Genomic DNA, 14,933 nt, shown 5'->3' on the forward strand with positions numbered 1-14,933 from the left:
AAAAAAAAAAAAGTTGATACAGCATGCTCTACCTATACGGACACCAGGCACTTTACCTGACTCTTTGGCTTATGTCACACCTCTGCATAAAGATCTATCTTTAATAGCTCCCCAAGCCATGTGAATATTGTTTGAGCTCCTTACATGTCATATACAGCCCTCTCTAACCTCATCCCAGCCTTCTTGTATCTCTTTGGGTCCTGCCAGGAAACAGATGGGCACAGGTAAGTTAAAGAGAGATTAACAGAAGAGCTACCTATAAAGATGAAGGCAGAGTACAAGGAAACCATAAAGGATACCAAACCAAAAATCCCAACTCACTGCTGTCAAGTTAATTTGACTCATAGTGACCCCTCTTTGGGTTTCCAAGCCAGCATCTCTATGGAAGTAGATTGCCCAATCTTCCTTCTAAGAAGTGGCTGGTGGGTTTGAACCTCTAGCCCTCTGGTTAGCAGTCAAATGCCTTAGGCATTATGCTACTAGAGCTCCTCCACCCTAAATGGCAGTGACACGAAAAGATAGAAAGAGGTTTGACTCCTGCCCCTGCCCTAGACCTGAAACGATGAAGGGAGGAAGCACTTACCCTTCCCTAGAAGCAGAGAAGCTGTGTGGAGAAGACTCTTGCAGAACTCTTCAAAGGAGGGATCCAGTCAGCTCGAGGCCACCTGAGCAATTCTCCTCTCTCCCTTAGCTGTTCCCTGTTGGCTGAATCCAACTTGGATGTTGATGTAGCCCATACAGGTCAGCCTTCGATGACACAGAATTTGATGAAGAAGGGTGGAGACTGGACCTGAATTTTAAAAATGGAAGCTATCCAGACAAGTATCTTTCCAATTTTTCATTCATTCATTTATTCATTCATTGATATTCATTTCTTCATTCAATAAATATCTATTGAGGGACTAACCTGGGCACTGAGGATATAACAGGAACAAGATAGCAAGTGTGCCTATGTGATGGTGCATGCTACATTCGAGAGCAGTAGGTGGGCAAAAAACCATGTCATCAACAGGTAAGATAATTACAGATTATGAGTTGTTCCATGTAAATGTGCTGTGATAGAGAATAGCAAGGGACATACTTCAGGGTTGTGGCCAGGGACGGCCTCAATGAAAAAGTAAGACCTGAAAAGTGAGAAGAGACCAGCCATGGAAACAAGCTGGAGAAAGAGTGTTTTTTTGTTTGTTTGTTTTGGGGGTGGGCAGGGGGAAGTAACTACAGTGACTCTGAGTACAAATAGGCTGGGAAGCAAGAGATGGGTTTGGGAAAGTGGGCAGGGCATAAGGCTCTGTCAGCCTGGGTGAGACGTTTCGGCAGTGACATGTCATTAAGACAGGGCAGTGCCACACACTTTCTGAACTACTCACGCTGCCCTAACTTTGCCTGCTTTTGTGTGTTGTGCCTCCGTGCCTTTGCACATGCAATTTCCCCTGCCTAGAGACTCTCCTCCTCTCTTCTCTCCAACAGTTACCTCATCCTTCATGATCTCGTTTATAGGTCATTTCCTGTGTGAAGCCTTCATGTGCCCTCAGGCTATCTTAGTCACTTCCTCTGCTATGCTCTCTTAGCACTTCTCTCCCTCCTTTGTCATTATTTGTTTAGTAATGTCTAGTTCTCTCCCAAGACAGTGAGCTCTTTGAAGGTTTGTGAAGGACCATTTTATTCTTTATATCTCCACCCTACTCCACCTCTAACCCTCAAGCCCTTTGAGGGCTGAGATCAGGCCTTATTCACCTTCGCATTCTTTGACTCCTCCCCAACCCCCAGTTCACCTGACAGGATGTGACCCATTAATAACACTCAGGAACGCACACTGAATAAATGAAGTCACAGAAAATAGACTTTACACTAATGCTGGTCTCTGATAATCAAGAAAAGCCTGCTGAGAAGAAGCTATCGGTGATTGAGCGATGTCTTAGAGCTTCCTGAACAGACAATAAAGTAGCCACTGGAAGTCCCTAAGATGATTAGGAGTTTGATATATCACTGGAGTTCATGGATCCCTTTAATCCAATTGGATAACAACTGGTAATACAAGGGTAATAATAGGTAACATTTATTGAGCACTTTCTAGATGCCAAACTATCCTACCAGCTATGTATGTATTCACTCACTGAATCTTCAGAACAATACTCTAAGTTCTTACTCTTGTTAACTTACTTTAAAAAACCCACTGCCATCAAGTCAACTCCAACTAACAGTGACCCCCACTGGGTTTCCAAGGCAGTAAATATTAACAGAAGCAGATCGCCCCTTCTTCCTTCTATGGAGTGGCTGGTCGGTCGAACTGCCAGTCTTCTGGTTAGCAGTCAAATGCCTTAGTCACTGTGCCACCAGAGCTCCTTTGATTAATTTACTTTGCAGATCAGGAATTTGGAGCACAGTAAGGTTAACTAACTCACTGAAGGTCACACAGTCCCTAACAGGCAGGACTAGATTCAAACTCAGGTAGTCCAGCTCCAGAGCTCAAACTCTCAAACACAAAAAAGACTACCTTCAAAGATTGAAAAAATAACAAAATTTATTTTTTTGGAATGAAGCCTTCTCTCTCCTATCATTGTCATATATAGGTCACATCTTCTTGCTAAGAGAGATGATGGACTTGCGTAGATCCATTTCACTCTCATGCCCCATATATGCCTGATGGCAGTCCATACTAGGTGGTAAAATCAATCACCATGGTCCAAACGCAGTAAATTAGCTCAAAGGAGATCAAATTCATGGTTTTGGCAATTCAAACTATTAAATCAAACTGTATTTCATGTGAAAGGTAAAGGATGCAGGCATTATCAAAGATTCCAGCCAGTACCACTAAACATGCTGAAGCTCTCAGCATAAAACCTTTACTACTCTCTCAGATCAAGAAAACAAACAGTTAAAAGGACCAGCAAAGAAGCTTTGAAGAGTGCAGATCCACTGTAAATTAAGTAAGACCTCAGGTCTTAGAGGATCTTTATTATCTGATCTTCCCCATCAAGGAAATAGGAAAATCTTTCTCACAAAACAGGATATGAGAGTTTATCATTTATCAAAAGCCAGATATAATATCAGTTCTGAGAAAGAGAAACAGGATTCAAAACAAACTGAAATCAGCAGAGGGTTTCTCTTCATCTTGTCACATGGCCAGGGAATACAATCAAAGAAGACAAGACAGGCTTTGTCCTGCACTGATCATGGACTAGAATCCTCACACAAAAACTATGTTTGGGAGCAGGAGCCACTGTGGGACATGGGATACGCAAAAGAAAGCATACTGATGTTCCCTTCTCCATTTCCATGGGTACGTGCAGCCACATACATTTCTCTTTAAACTGTCGTGAAACCAAATTTGCAGCAATGAGGGTGCTGTCTATTGAATAACATAGAAGGAGGTAATGAATGAACCCTTGTTGACATGAGATTAGGAGAGACTAGAGGGGGGCCGAGGAAATGAGAAGATCACCGTCCACATCCAAGTGCGGCATAGTGGAAAGATCATTTTATAGGGAGCTGCTCCAGCCAGGTAACTAACAGTATGGTTTGAAAAAGTCACCTATTTCCTGTTTATAAAACGAGAAGGTAGGATTACATTAGTCGTTTTTCAAGTGAGTCTTTGAAACAGTAGTTTCTTATGAAAAGCCAAGTTGGTGGAGAGATGTGAGGCCAGATGGGTCATGCCCTCAACTTCTGCTTCATCCTACTCAGTATCTCTGCCATTACTTGTTTTATATTGGAATTCAACAAAAGAATTTATTTCAAAAAAGTTGTGCTATTATAAAGAATACAAAATCAAACTCAGTGCCATCGAGTCGATAGTTTGAGGTCACCTCAACTGATGCTCCATTGTCTCCTCCAAACACTTTCTGAGGACACACCAGAATTAACAAACAGTTGCTTTCACAATTCATTTTCACACTCAAACATCTCAGAGTATATTAAAAATAGTGATTTTGAATTTGACTCTTTTTCCTGTTGTCCAACAATGCATTCTATAGCTCCTTGACAACATGGTTTACTCCACATTAAAAGAAAAGGGGATGGGGAGGATTGTTCATAGAGTATGGCCAGAAAACTGATGTGACTTGTTCTATAACTTTTCCAAGTCATCATTCCCCTTCTGCTTCAACATGACAGGAACTAGTATCACTATTTTCACAGAGTACTTGCATAATCATCTCTAACATCTCCTTGCCTCCACCATCTCAGCAGAGTTTGGCAGCACCTTTCTTAATATCCAATCAAAATGCTGCCACTCTCTAAAGAATCCAAACAAGTCTTCAGTCTCCTTGGGGCCTCAGAATGCTTCACATTGTCACCTGAATCTTCTTAAGGAAGGTAAAAGTCCTATATTTTCTGGTAAAGCCACAAAGGTAGTGAGAGCAATGACTAATCTAATTCAAGTTGACATGATTAAACAGAAAGTAATCAGCATCTGTGCATGAAGTAAGATGGAGGAAACTGACAACTGTCCACCATATCACCAAGAGACATGACTTCATGGCAATTGTCCTAGTTAGACCAGCAGATTTTGCCCAATCTTAATTGAGCTGTTTTTCTATACCTACTGGATCCCAGAACAAAATTACATTGATATCCCAGAAGCCTCTTCAGTTGTTATCAGTCAGCTTGGGTTCCAACATCACGGTCCAGGGAAAAAACAGTGACAACACTGTATTCCAGCTTAGTCTGTTCCAACTTCTAATTACATAGACAGTTCCCTTCAAAGTTTAGGGTCTATTCCATTTTACAGGGTTTGAGATGATGTATCCAGTGCCACACATGTGGAGGCATTTATCCAATTCATTTTCTATACCTGAAGGATGCAGCAGGTTCAGCAAATACTTGGCATGCCTACTGCTAAAATTCCCTCTTGCACTCACAGCAGACACCGAGAATCAATGACAGCCACTCTTTTCACTAAATCCAGACACAGGCCCCAAACAGTTCCCTGAGCTTCACTAAAAAATAATCAGAGTTGACAGTTAAAATGAAACTTTTTCCCTACCCTTCTCTGGTGGTGTAGTAGTTAAAGCATTTGTCTGCTAAACACTAAGTCAGCAGTTCAAACCCACCAGCTGCTCCATGGGAAAAAGATGAAGCAGTCTGCTTCCTTAAATAGGTCTTGGGAACCCTATGGGGCAGTTCTACTTTGCCCTAAAGAGTCATTATGAGTTGGAATCGACTCAATGGCAGTGGATGGGACATATCCTCAGTAGCCATATTTTCAACATTTACAATTTTAACTATCCAGGAGTACCCTGTCTAGACCTGTGTTTAATGGGACCAAAGATCACACTTGAATTACTCATGATGAAAAGATCCCTGAGCTGATGAGTGAGTCTAATCCTTCTAAACATCGATATCTTAACATAACTTTTTGGTTTTTTGTTTAGTCTTCAAAAAACATTTTATGAAGGGAAATATAGACTATGGTAGTACAGTAAAACTTGTGAAAGCTGGAACCTGTGTAAGGTGGAAAACCATCAGAGAAGGACAATTCAAATATTTTACACTAAAAGGAGCAAAGTAAGGAGACTACCCTGTCAAAGGTGGAAGATAAGGCAGGGGCATAGAGTTCGGTTCTCACAGGTTATACTGCATTTATAAAGGCAGTACTGGGGGTTCAAGAGTAAACTTCTCCCCTTCCATGCAAGAAAGCCAGGTTTGATTCCTGGTCAATGTACTTCATGCACGGCCACTACTCACTGACTGGTAGGAAGGCTTGTGTGTTGCTGTGCTGCTGAACAGGGTTCAGTGGAGCTTCCACACTAAGGTGGTCTAGGAAGAAACGCCTGGTGATCTACTTCTAAAATGTAGCCAATGAAAAGCCAATGGACCACAACAGAGTATTTACACAGTGCTGGAAGTTGAGCCCTTGAGGTCAGGAGGCACTCAGGATGCACAGTGGCTGCAACAATGGACTAAGCACACCCACAACAGTGAAGACGGCACAGGACTGGGCGACAGTTTGGGTTGCCATGAGTTGGAGATGACTCAAAGACAACTTGGCATTAACCAATGACAACACTGTATACTCAGTTATATGTTTGTGTGTACACATATGTAGGCTCAACTGACAAGTGTTCCAGGTTACATGGTTGGTTTACATCTGTACAAGCTCCTTTTCTGGTTGCAGACAGATAGTTTGCAAATCAGCATGTATGTGCAGATTACACACTGGGCAACATGGGCTTCACTATCCCAAATAATCAGGCTCTTGCCTATCCCTGAAACTTCATTTTGAGTCGTCCCCCATATGCTTCCTCTGTTTTACTTCTATAATTAACTCCTTTCTGATTCTAGACACACCATCGCTGTCTTAGAGACAGCACCACCATAGCCACTATCTGTCTTAGAGATTTCACACACACTGTTCTCTCAGTTCTGTCCTTGATTTTTCACTTAACGATACTTTCGGATCCTCCTTTCCTGACCACTTAACATAGAACTCCCACTTTGTTCTGTATCACAGATCCCAGTAGGACAATATATATATATATATATATATTTTTTTTTTTTTCAATATCCAAGTACATATTTGCTGTTTACTTGCTGTCTTCCTTCTGAGAGTAGAGACTCCATGTGGGCAGAGCTCACATGGGTTTCACTGGCTCCACTGGTCAAAGAACCACTACTTGTGTACAGTCTTCCCCTCAGTGTGTTAACATGAGTGGAATATTGGAGAAAACAGGGACCACCATGATGATATTCCAAGATGCTGCGGTATGGTGTATTACATAATGTGGCCCATCGAGTGTGTTTATATAGACAGATAGAGATGTATATATAGATAGAGCCTATCTATAGTATTTACAACTCCCACCAAACGACTCAGTGGCACTACGCAAATGAGGTGCTTGTGGCCTACCAAGGGAACTGGATAGCTTGTTGATAATGAAAACAAGGTATGTGTATCCTTTTGGGGGTGGGACCATGCAAATAAAGTATGTGGAACCCTAACGAGGGTATTGGTAAGTTTTGCCATCCTGCTAGGTTTAAAATGAGCCATCCCATAGGTGGAAAGCGGGAACCTCATGACCATCAAGAAAGAAGAGCTAGGAGTAGATTACGTTCCTTGGACTTGGGGTCCCATGCTGTAAACCCCCTAGACTCAGGAGCCAGAGAGCTTTAACACTAGAGATGGTGAGAGACAGTGAGAAGCAGAGGCAACAAGATCAGGAGATCAGCAGGGAATGGTTCAATGTGCTTCCTGGCCCCAAAAATCAAATTCACTACTGTTGAGTCAAATCTGACTCATAGCAACCCCTCCTTGGGTTTCTGAAGTGTTATCTCTATGGAAGTAGATTGCCAAGTCTTCCAAGGAGTGCCTGGTGGGTTTTAATGGCCAGCCTCTGGTTAGCAGCCCAACGCCTTCAGCACTACACCACCAGAGGTCCCATGGAGTGAAATAATTGAGTGTCTTCAGGCAGGAAGCTTGCTGGTGGAGTAGGTGCCTCTAGGCACCTGATACAACACGGTTTGCTAACACACGCTGAGCACCTTCAAGGCTTACTGATGGTGTAGAGTGCTTCTGATCCCTTGTCAGTGGAGCTAAAAAATCTTTGTAGCATTTGCATGAGCAGGCCAGAAGCCAGGCCAAGGGGCCAAGGGGCCAAGAGCCAGAGAGAGACTTGTCTACAGGCATGGCTGAGAAAAAGCTGCCTGATCAAAGAACTGTATCCTGAGCATTCCTGAACCTGAACTGTAACCTGTTAGTTTTCTAATAAGCCTCATAATTGTAAGTATGGTCTGTGAGTTCTGTATGGTCATTGTAATGAATTATCAACTCCAGCAGAGAAGTAGAGAGCACCATGGTAGGGACAGCTGATGTAGAATTGATAAAAACATTGGAGAAAGAAAGGTATCTGCCCTCCACTTCATAGGAGTCAGCCTTAGACCTGTGCTGCTGATGGTGATTCACTCCCTCATGAAGTTAAGGAGGTCAGATCCTTCACTGTCATCCCATTTTTACGGATACTAATCAACTTCTCCAAGATCACTTGCAAATTCTGACTGACAACTGGATTCTTAGACCTGGTTGCCCAATCTATAAAACATTGCCTCTCATTTTATAGTTGTGACAAGTTTCAACCAGTTGAACGTTATAAAGGAGAAACAGAATTACTGTGTGAGTAAACAACGCATTATTCTTACATAGAATTTTCTCACTCTGAATCATTGCAATGTTTCATGTACTTTTGTACCATTTTCATTCTCCTTAGAGACTCCATCATATAATAGGTAAAACTTATAAACAGCTTATTATTTGCCAAATATTGGGGCTCTGGAAGAGATTGCAACCCAGACCCCACCTTCACAGAACTTATGGTTCAGTGAGACATATATGCATTAAGCATGCAATAAGCAGAAAGAGAGGTGAGTGAGGAAATGACAAGAACACAGGAGCACATGGTAGGACCATCTAGGTTTTTTTTTTTTTTTTTTTTTAGAGCAGGTAAGATTGTCTCTGAGGATAAATAAGAGTTAAGCAATTAAAGGGGACATAAGAGTGATTGAGACAGGAGCCAGCTTGTGAAAAGGCCAGGGAATAAAAGCCAGCTTGGTAAACTCTAGAGCCTAAAACAAGCCAGTAAGGGAGGAATGTAATGTAAGAGGAAGAAAAAGACAAAGAGTGAGGCTGGAGGGGATAGTCAGAGGCCAGATCTTGTATACAGTAACAAGAAATTTGCACTTTCTTCTTTAAGTATGCCCCACCCTCCATCCCCTCATCCTCCCCATAAATGATTTACAACAATCTTTGGCATGTTCTTGTTGTTAGTTGCCATGGAGTTGACTCTGACTCATGGCAACTGACGTACAACACAACCAAATGTTGCCCAGTCCTGCATCATCTTCACAATCACCAACATGTGGGAGTCCATCATTGCAGGTACTGTGCCAATCTATCTTGCCAAGGTTCTCTCACACCCTCCTTGGTCTTCTACTTCACAAACCTGAAATCCTTCTCTAGTAGCTGATCCCTCCTGATGATGTGTTCAAAACAAGCAACTCAAACAATATTCTTTTGTGATTCATAAAGTTTTCATGGAAGTGCATCACCAGGCCCTTCTTTCTAGTCGGTCTTAGTCTGGAAGTTCCAGTTCCACTGAAACCTGTCCATCATAGGTGACCCTTCTCAAATTTGAAATACCAGTGGCATAGCTTCTATCAGCATAGTAATACTCAAGCCACTACAGTATGACAACTGACAGACAAGTGCTAGACTTGGCATTAACCAAAAGCAGACCTGCTGCCATCAAGTCAATTCTGACTCATAGTGACCCCCACTGGGTTTCCAAAGTGGTAAATCTTTACAGAAGTAGATTGCCTCATTTTCCTTCTGTGGAACAGCTGGAGGGTTTGAACTACCAACCTTCTGGTTAGAAGTCACGTGCCTTAGTCACTAAGCCACCAGAACTCCTTAGACTTGGCATTAACCAAAAAAAAAACCAAACCCACTACTGTTGAGTTGATTCCAACTCATAGTGACCCCCAAAGAGTTTCCAAGATGGTAAATCTTTATGGAAGTAGATTACCCAGAATTGCTTTTGTGTGGTGGCTGGAGGGTTAGAACCACTAACCTTCTGGTTAGCAGTCAGATGCCTTAGGTACTGTGCTACCAGAGCTCCTTGGACTTGGCATTAGTACTTACTAAATATATGATTAGTAGTATTGATTTCCTTTAAAAAATATTAAAGAATGAAAACAAAAAATTGAGATAATATTAACTTCAGGAGAGAAATTTTAGAGGAAAGAAAATGTAATCTCTATACTTTGTGACTCAGCTATGAAGATTACTAAAATGCATATATATAGTATAAATAATCTAACTAAATATAGAACATAACTATATTTAAAAGACTTATAGGCAGTTAATAGATAATATTCAAATTTGAAAAATCAAGAAATATCTGTAGAAATACATTACTTAGAAATAAGAACTAACTTCCAGAATAAAGAGCTGAAAAAGTTTAAAGTGGTTACTTCTGAGGCAAAGAACTAGAAAAGGAAGAGAGGATGGGATAACATGGGGTTGAGCACTACTTGTATATGGATCAAAAACTTAAATGTGAAACCTAAAAACTATAAAGTTCCTCAAGGAACAAACAGGGGCAAATTTGTTGTTGTTGTTGTTATGTGCTGTCGAGCTGGACCTGACTCATAGAGACCCCTCCTTGTGTTTCCGAGGTGGTATCACTATGGAAATAGATTGCCCAACCTTCCTTCCGAGGAGTGGCTGGTGGGTTTGAACTGCCAGCCTTCTGGTTAGCAGTCAAGTGCCTTAGGCACTGTGCAACCAGAACTCCCAAGGGCAAATTTAGGGGCCCTAATTTATGTCATAAATAGACTGTCAAGAATAACCCAAAATGCACAAACAGTTGAAGATAAACAAGATGAATGGACCTTCTAAAACTTAAATTTTTATTCCAAAGACTTCTGCAAAAGAGTCAAAAGAGAACCTACAGATTGGGAAAAAAAAATATTCAACAACAACATATCTGACAAGGGAATTATCTCTAAAATTTATAGTAAACTCCAACAGCTCAACAACAAAAAGACAAATAATCCAATTTAAAAAATGGGCAGAATACATGAATAGACACTTACCAAAGAGGATATTCAAGCGGCCAACAAACATATGAAGAAATGCTCATGATCATTAGCCACCAGAGAGGTGCAAATCAAAACAAAAATGAGATAACATCTCACCCCAGCACTAATGGGAAAGTTCAATAAGACAGAAAATAACAAAAGCTGGTGAGGACATGGAGAGATCAGGACTCTCATACACTGCTGGTGGGACTGTAAAATGATACAACCACTGTGGAAAGCAGTATGGTGATTCCTTAAAAGCTGGAATTAGAAATACCATTTGACCCAGCAATCCCATTACTAGGTATATCTCCTAAAGAAATGAGAGCCAGGACAAGAACAGATATACGCACACTTGTGTTCATCACAGCACTATTCACAATAGCGAAAAGATGAAAACCACCTACGTGCCCATTAACAGAAAAATGGATAACCAAACTATGGTACATACACACAATGGAATACTACACAACACTAAAGAACAATGTAGAATCTGAAAAATACTGCGTAACATGGATGAACTTGGAGGACATTATGCTCAGTGAAATAAGTCAATCACAGAAGGACCAATATTGTATTAGTCTGTTACTATAAAAAGTCAAGGAGAGGTTTATATATGTTGTTGTTGTTATGTGCTGTCGAGCTGGACCTGACTCATAGAGACCCCTCCTTGTGTTTCCGAGGTGGTTCTTTGTTGGTTACCAGGAGTGGGAGGGGAGGGCAGGAACTCTGGAAAAAAAAAAAAAAAAGAATTGACCCATGAACAAAATAAATAAATAAAACAAAATACTTGTATATGTATTATCTTGTTCTTAGTAAATGCCATGTGGATGTGACAATATAAATATTTTTGATAATACAAATTAAACACACACACACACACACACACTTTGTTTCTATGTTATCCAGTTGACTCTGACTCATGGTGATCCCCTATGTGTCAGAATAGAACTATGCTCCACAGGGTTTTTAATGACTGACTTTTTAGAAGCAGGTTGCCAGGTCTTTCTTGCAAGACTCTTCTGAATGGACTCAAACCTCTAATATTTTGATTAGAAGTCAAGTGAAGTAGTTAACCCACTCAGGGACTCCTACCCACATGGCTAGCAAATACTATTGTAAACAGAAAGGGTTTGAGGCAGGCATTCATAACCCCACTACTGACCTTCTTACAGATGTTTCTATTGGTAAGTATCATTCCCCTGTCCAGATCTTCCTCAGTTCCCAAACCAATCACATTCTATTTGTTGGAGATGTTATGAATTGGGCTGTCAAGACATATTTATATTTGTAGCAGTGGGATCAACTCATAAGTTTTCAGCTCAGATCCATGTTGTCTCCATCTAATGAGATTTTGAGCAAGTGCCAGAGACTCAGTAAAGAAAATCCACTAGGAGTTCCAGAACTTTCAGGTTCTTCAGAGGAAGCCAGGATAAGGAGAGAAATATGAACTCCAAGTACAGTGATTTGATTTAGCTGAAACATTTAATTATGGGACGTAGATTGAATCACAAAAAGCCAGAGTCAGAATAAAGGTTTTCAGGTGCTGAACAGCTCATTACTTTATACCCTATCATTGGAGATTCATGATACTTGACAAGGATGTTGTTGTTGTTGTATATGCATTGAGTCAGACCCAACTCATAGAGACCCCTCCATGCATTTCCAAGGTGGTATAACTAGAGTAGTAGATTGCCCAAACTTCCTCCTCAGGAGGCTGGTGGGTTTGAACCGCCAGCCTTCTGGTGAACAGTCAAGTGCCTTAGGTACTCCTTTTGGTAGCTGATAAAGGAAAAAAAAACATGAGAGAAAGAATGTAAACAAAACAATCTACTGAAGAGAGGAAGCTACTTTCAAGTACTTTAGAAGAACCCCTTTCACCAACAATATTAATTAAAAATCATTCTTCTTTATTAAAGTAATTCTTCCAATATTCTCTTAAAAAAAAAACAAAAAAAAACCACTGTCATCAAGTCCGTTCCGACTCATGGCAACCCCCACTGGGTTTCCAAGGCAGTAAATCTTTATGGAAGTAGATTGCTCAGTCTTGCTTCCACAGAGTGGCTGGTGGGTTTGAACCTAATGCCCCAGCATTAGACAAAATTTTATTAGTATACTTTCAAAAACCAAAACCAAACTCCCTGCCGCAGAATCAGATTCAACTCATAGTGACCCCTCCTTGGGTTTCTGAGTCAGTATCACTAAGGAAATAGATTGCCCAACCTTCCTTCTGAGGAGTGGCTGGTGGGTTTGAACTGCCAGCTTTCTGGTTAGCAGTCACGTGCCTTAGGCATTATACCACCAGAGCTCTCAGGATACTTTCAGTGACTAGATATACTTAAAAGCAATAAAATATGTAACATATTTTATAAACACAATTTTTACTTCTTCAGAATAGTTTTACACATAATGAATGTTTTAAAAATAAAGCATAATGTATCTTAGCATAATTTTTTTTCCATTTAAAATCTATGAGGATATTTATCTCTTCTGAATCTTGGTTATAGTTTTTTTGTTTTTTAACCAAATACTAGATATTTTCCCAAAACAAATGCCAACAATTTTTATTATATATTTAAGTAATAACTTCCATGTAAATAAATGTTCATGTTAAATGTTATTAAGTACAAGCAGCATAATAACTAAAAAAAGCTCGAACATTCTAGTTACGTTTTCTCAACAATCTTGCTCTAGCCAAGTTCCCTATTAATTGCACAATCTATATTTTGGGAAAGACAGAACTTAACTGCTTCCCTACAAGATTTTAAGCCTGCATAAGTTTCCTTCCTCTGGTGGATTTCAGTTAAATGAAATAATCTTTTAAAAGGGAGAATGTAGGAAGGAGAACTTCTCTAAAAACCTATTGACATCAACGGTTTTCAACATGATATTATAATGGGTCATTTTGGTTATAATCTTCACTGGAGAGATTTTAGCTTCTTCAGAGTGCTACTTTCATCTTTTGCTTTAATACACTTCATATGCACAAATAGCAAACATCAAACGCCAACTCAATAAAAGATAATTAGTCCTATAAGGGTGTAAAAGCAAAACAACAACAAAAAATATTTGATACTCTTCAGGACATACTATATACAAAATTTTATCAGCTCATTCATTTGCTTCTTCTAACGTAAAAACCACAGGTAACTCATTTAAAATACCAAGTAAACATTTTCTAAGTTAGTGACTGTTACTTGACAGACTATTCAAATAAGTTTCCAAATTCATCATATTTTATTGCTCAGGCATAGCATGTAAATACATGAGGAATGCGAATGAATAAGTATGAAATACAGGTCTTACCTGATTAAATCCTATTGGGAAAAATAATATTCCTGTGAGTACATTTTGTCTCAGTTGTGCTAGATTTCTCCATCAATAAATCATCTACAATTCAGAGGAATTTCAACACTGGTCATGTGAAGAATTAAAGGCACTACAGAGATGGCAGAGAGGGAAGAGTAGCAGTGTGAAGAGATCATGGCATTTTACTGGGGAAAAGCCCTTATGATAGAATCCTGCAAAGATATGTCTTTTGCAGTGATATGTACAATAAAGTGTATTACACTTTACATAAGTTCTTATTTTACCCGCACAAATTTTGGGGTAGACCCTCTAGTTATCGCTCTTACAGACAAAGTACCTGACACATGAAAGAATTAATTAATTTGCCCAAATCATGTAGCTTCCTGAGGCAGGAATTAAATTAAGGCAGTCTGACTCCAATATGTGTGCTTTTAATGAATGTGTATAGAGTTCTTATTCCACTTTGTGATTATTTATGTAACAGAGACACATATTTACATGGAAAAAAGCTTCATATATACATGTGTGTGTATCAATGTCATCTTAAATATAGATACACAGACAGAGATCAGGTAGACATTTCTCTGGATGGTAAGATTTTGCATGTTTTTTTTCCCCTTTTGCTTATGTGTATTTATTATTTATAATGATAATTACTACTTATTACTCATGTAACAAACAAGAAATGTTATTTTATGAATAAAATTAAATGATAAAGATTAATGCAAGTCAATTTATTTAAGGCTAAATGGAGACATGTTTTATTGTATTATTAACAATAAAAATAGCTGTTTTGCAACTTATTTGAGAAAGAATATTGAGGTTAAGTCTTCTACTTGCATTATCTCATTTAATCCACACAGTTTTTATTTTACAATGTAGATTACTACTATTATTTATTATCCTCCCTTTACTAATGAACTAAAAGAACTAACAGATCTGCCCTGGAGGAAGTGTAGCCAGAATGCTCCTTGGAAGCAAGAATGGCCAGACTTCGTCTCACCTATTTTGGTCATGTTGTCAGAAGGGACCATTCCCTGGAGAAGGATGTC

The sequence above is a fragment of the Orycteropus afer genome, unplaced genomic scaffold (assembly GCF_000298275.1).
Source record: "Orycteropus afer afer isolate SDZICR_OR568_19922 unplaced genomic scaffold, OryAfe1.0 scaffold00151, whole genome shotgun sequence".
Classification (NCBI taxonomy): Eukaryota; Metazoa; Chordata; class Mammalia; order Tubulidentata; family Orycteropodidae; genus Orycteropus; species Orycteropus afer.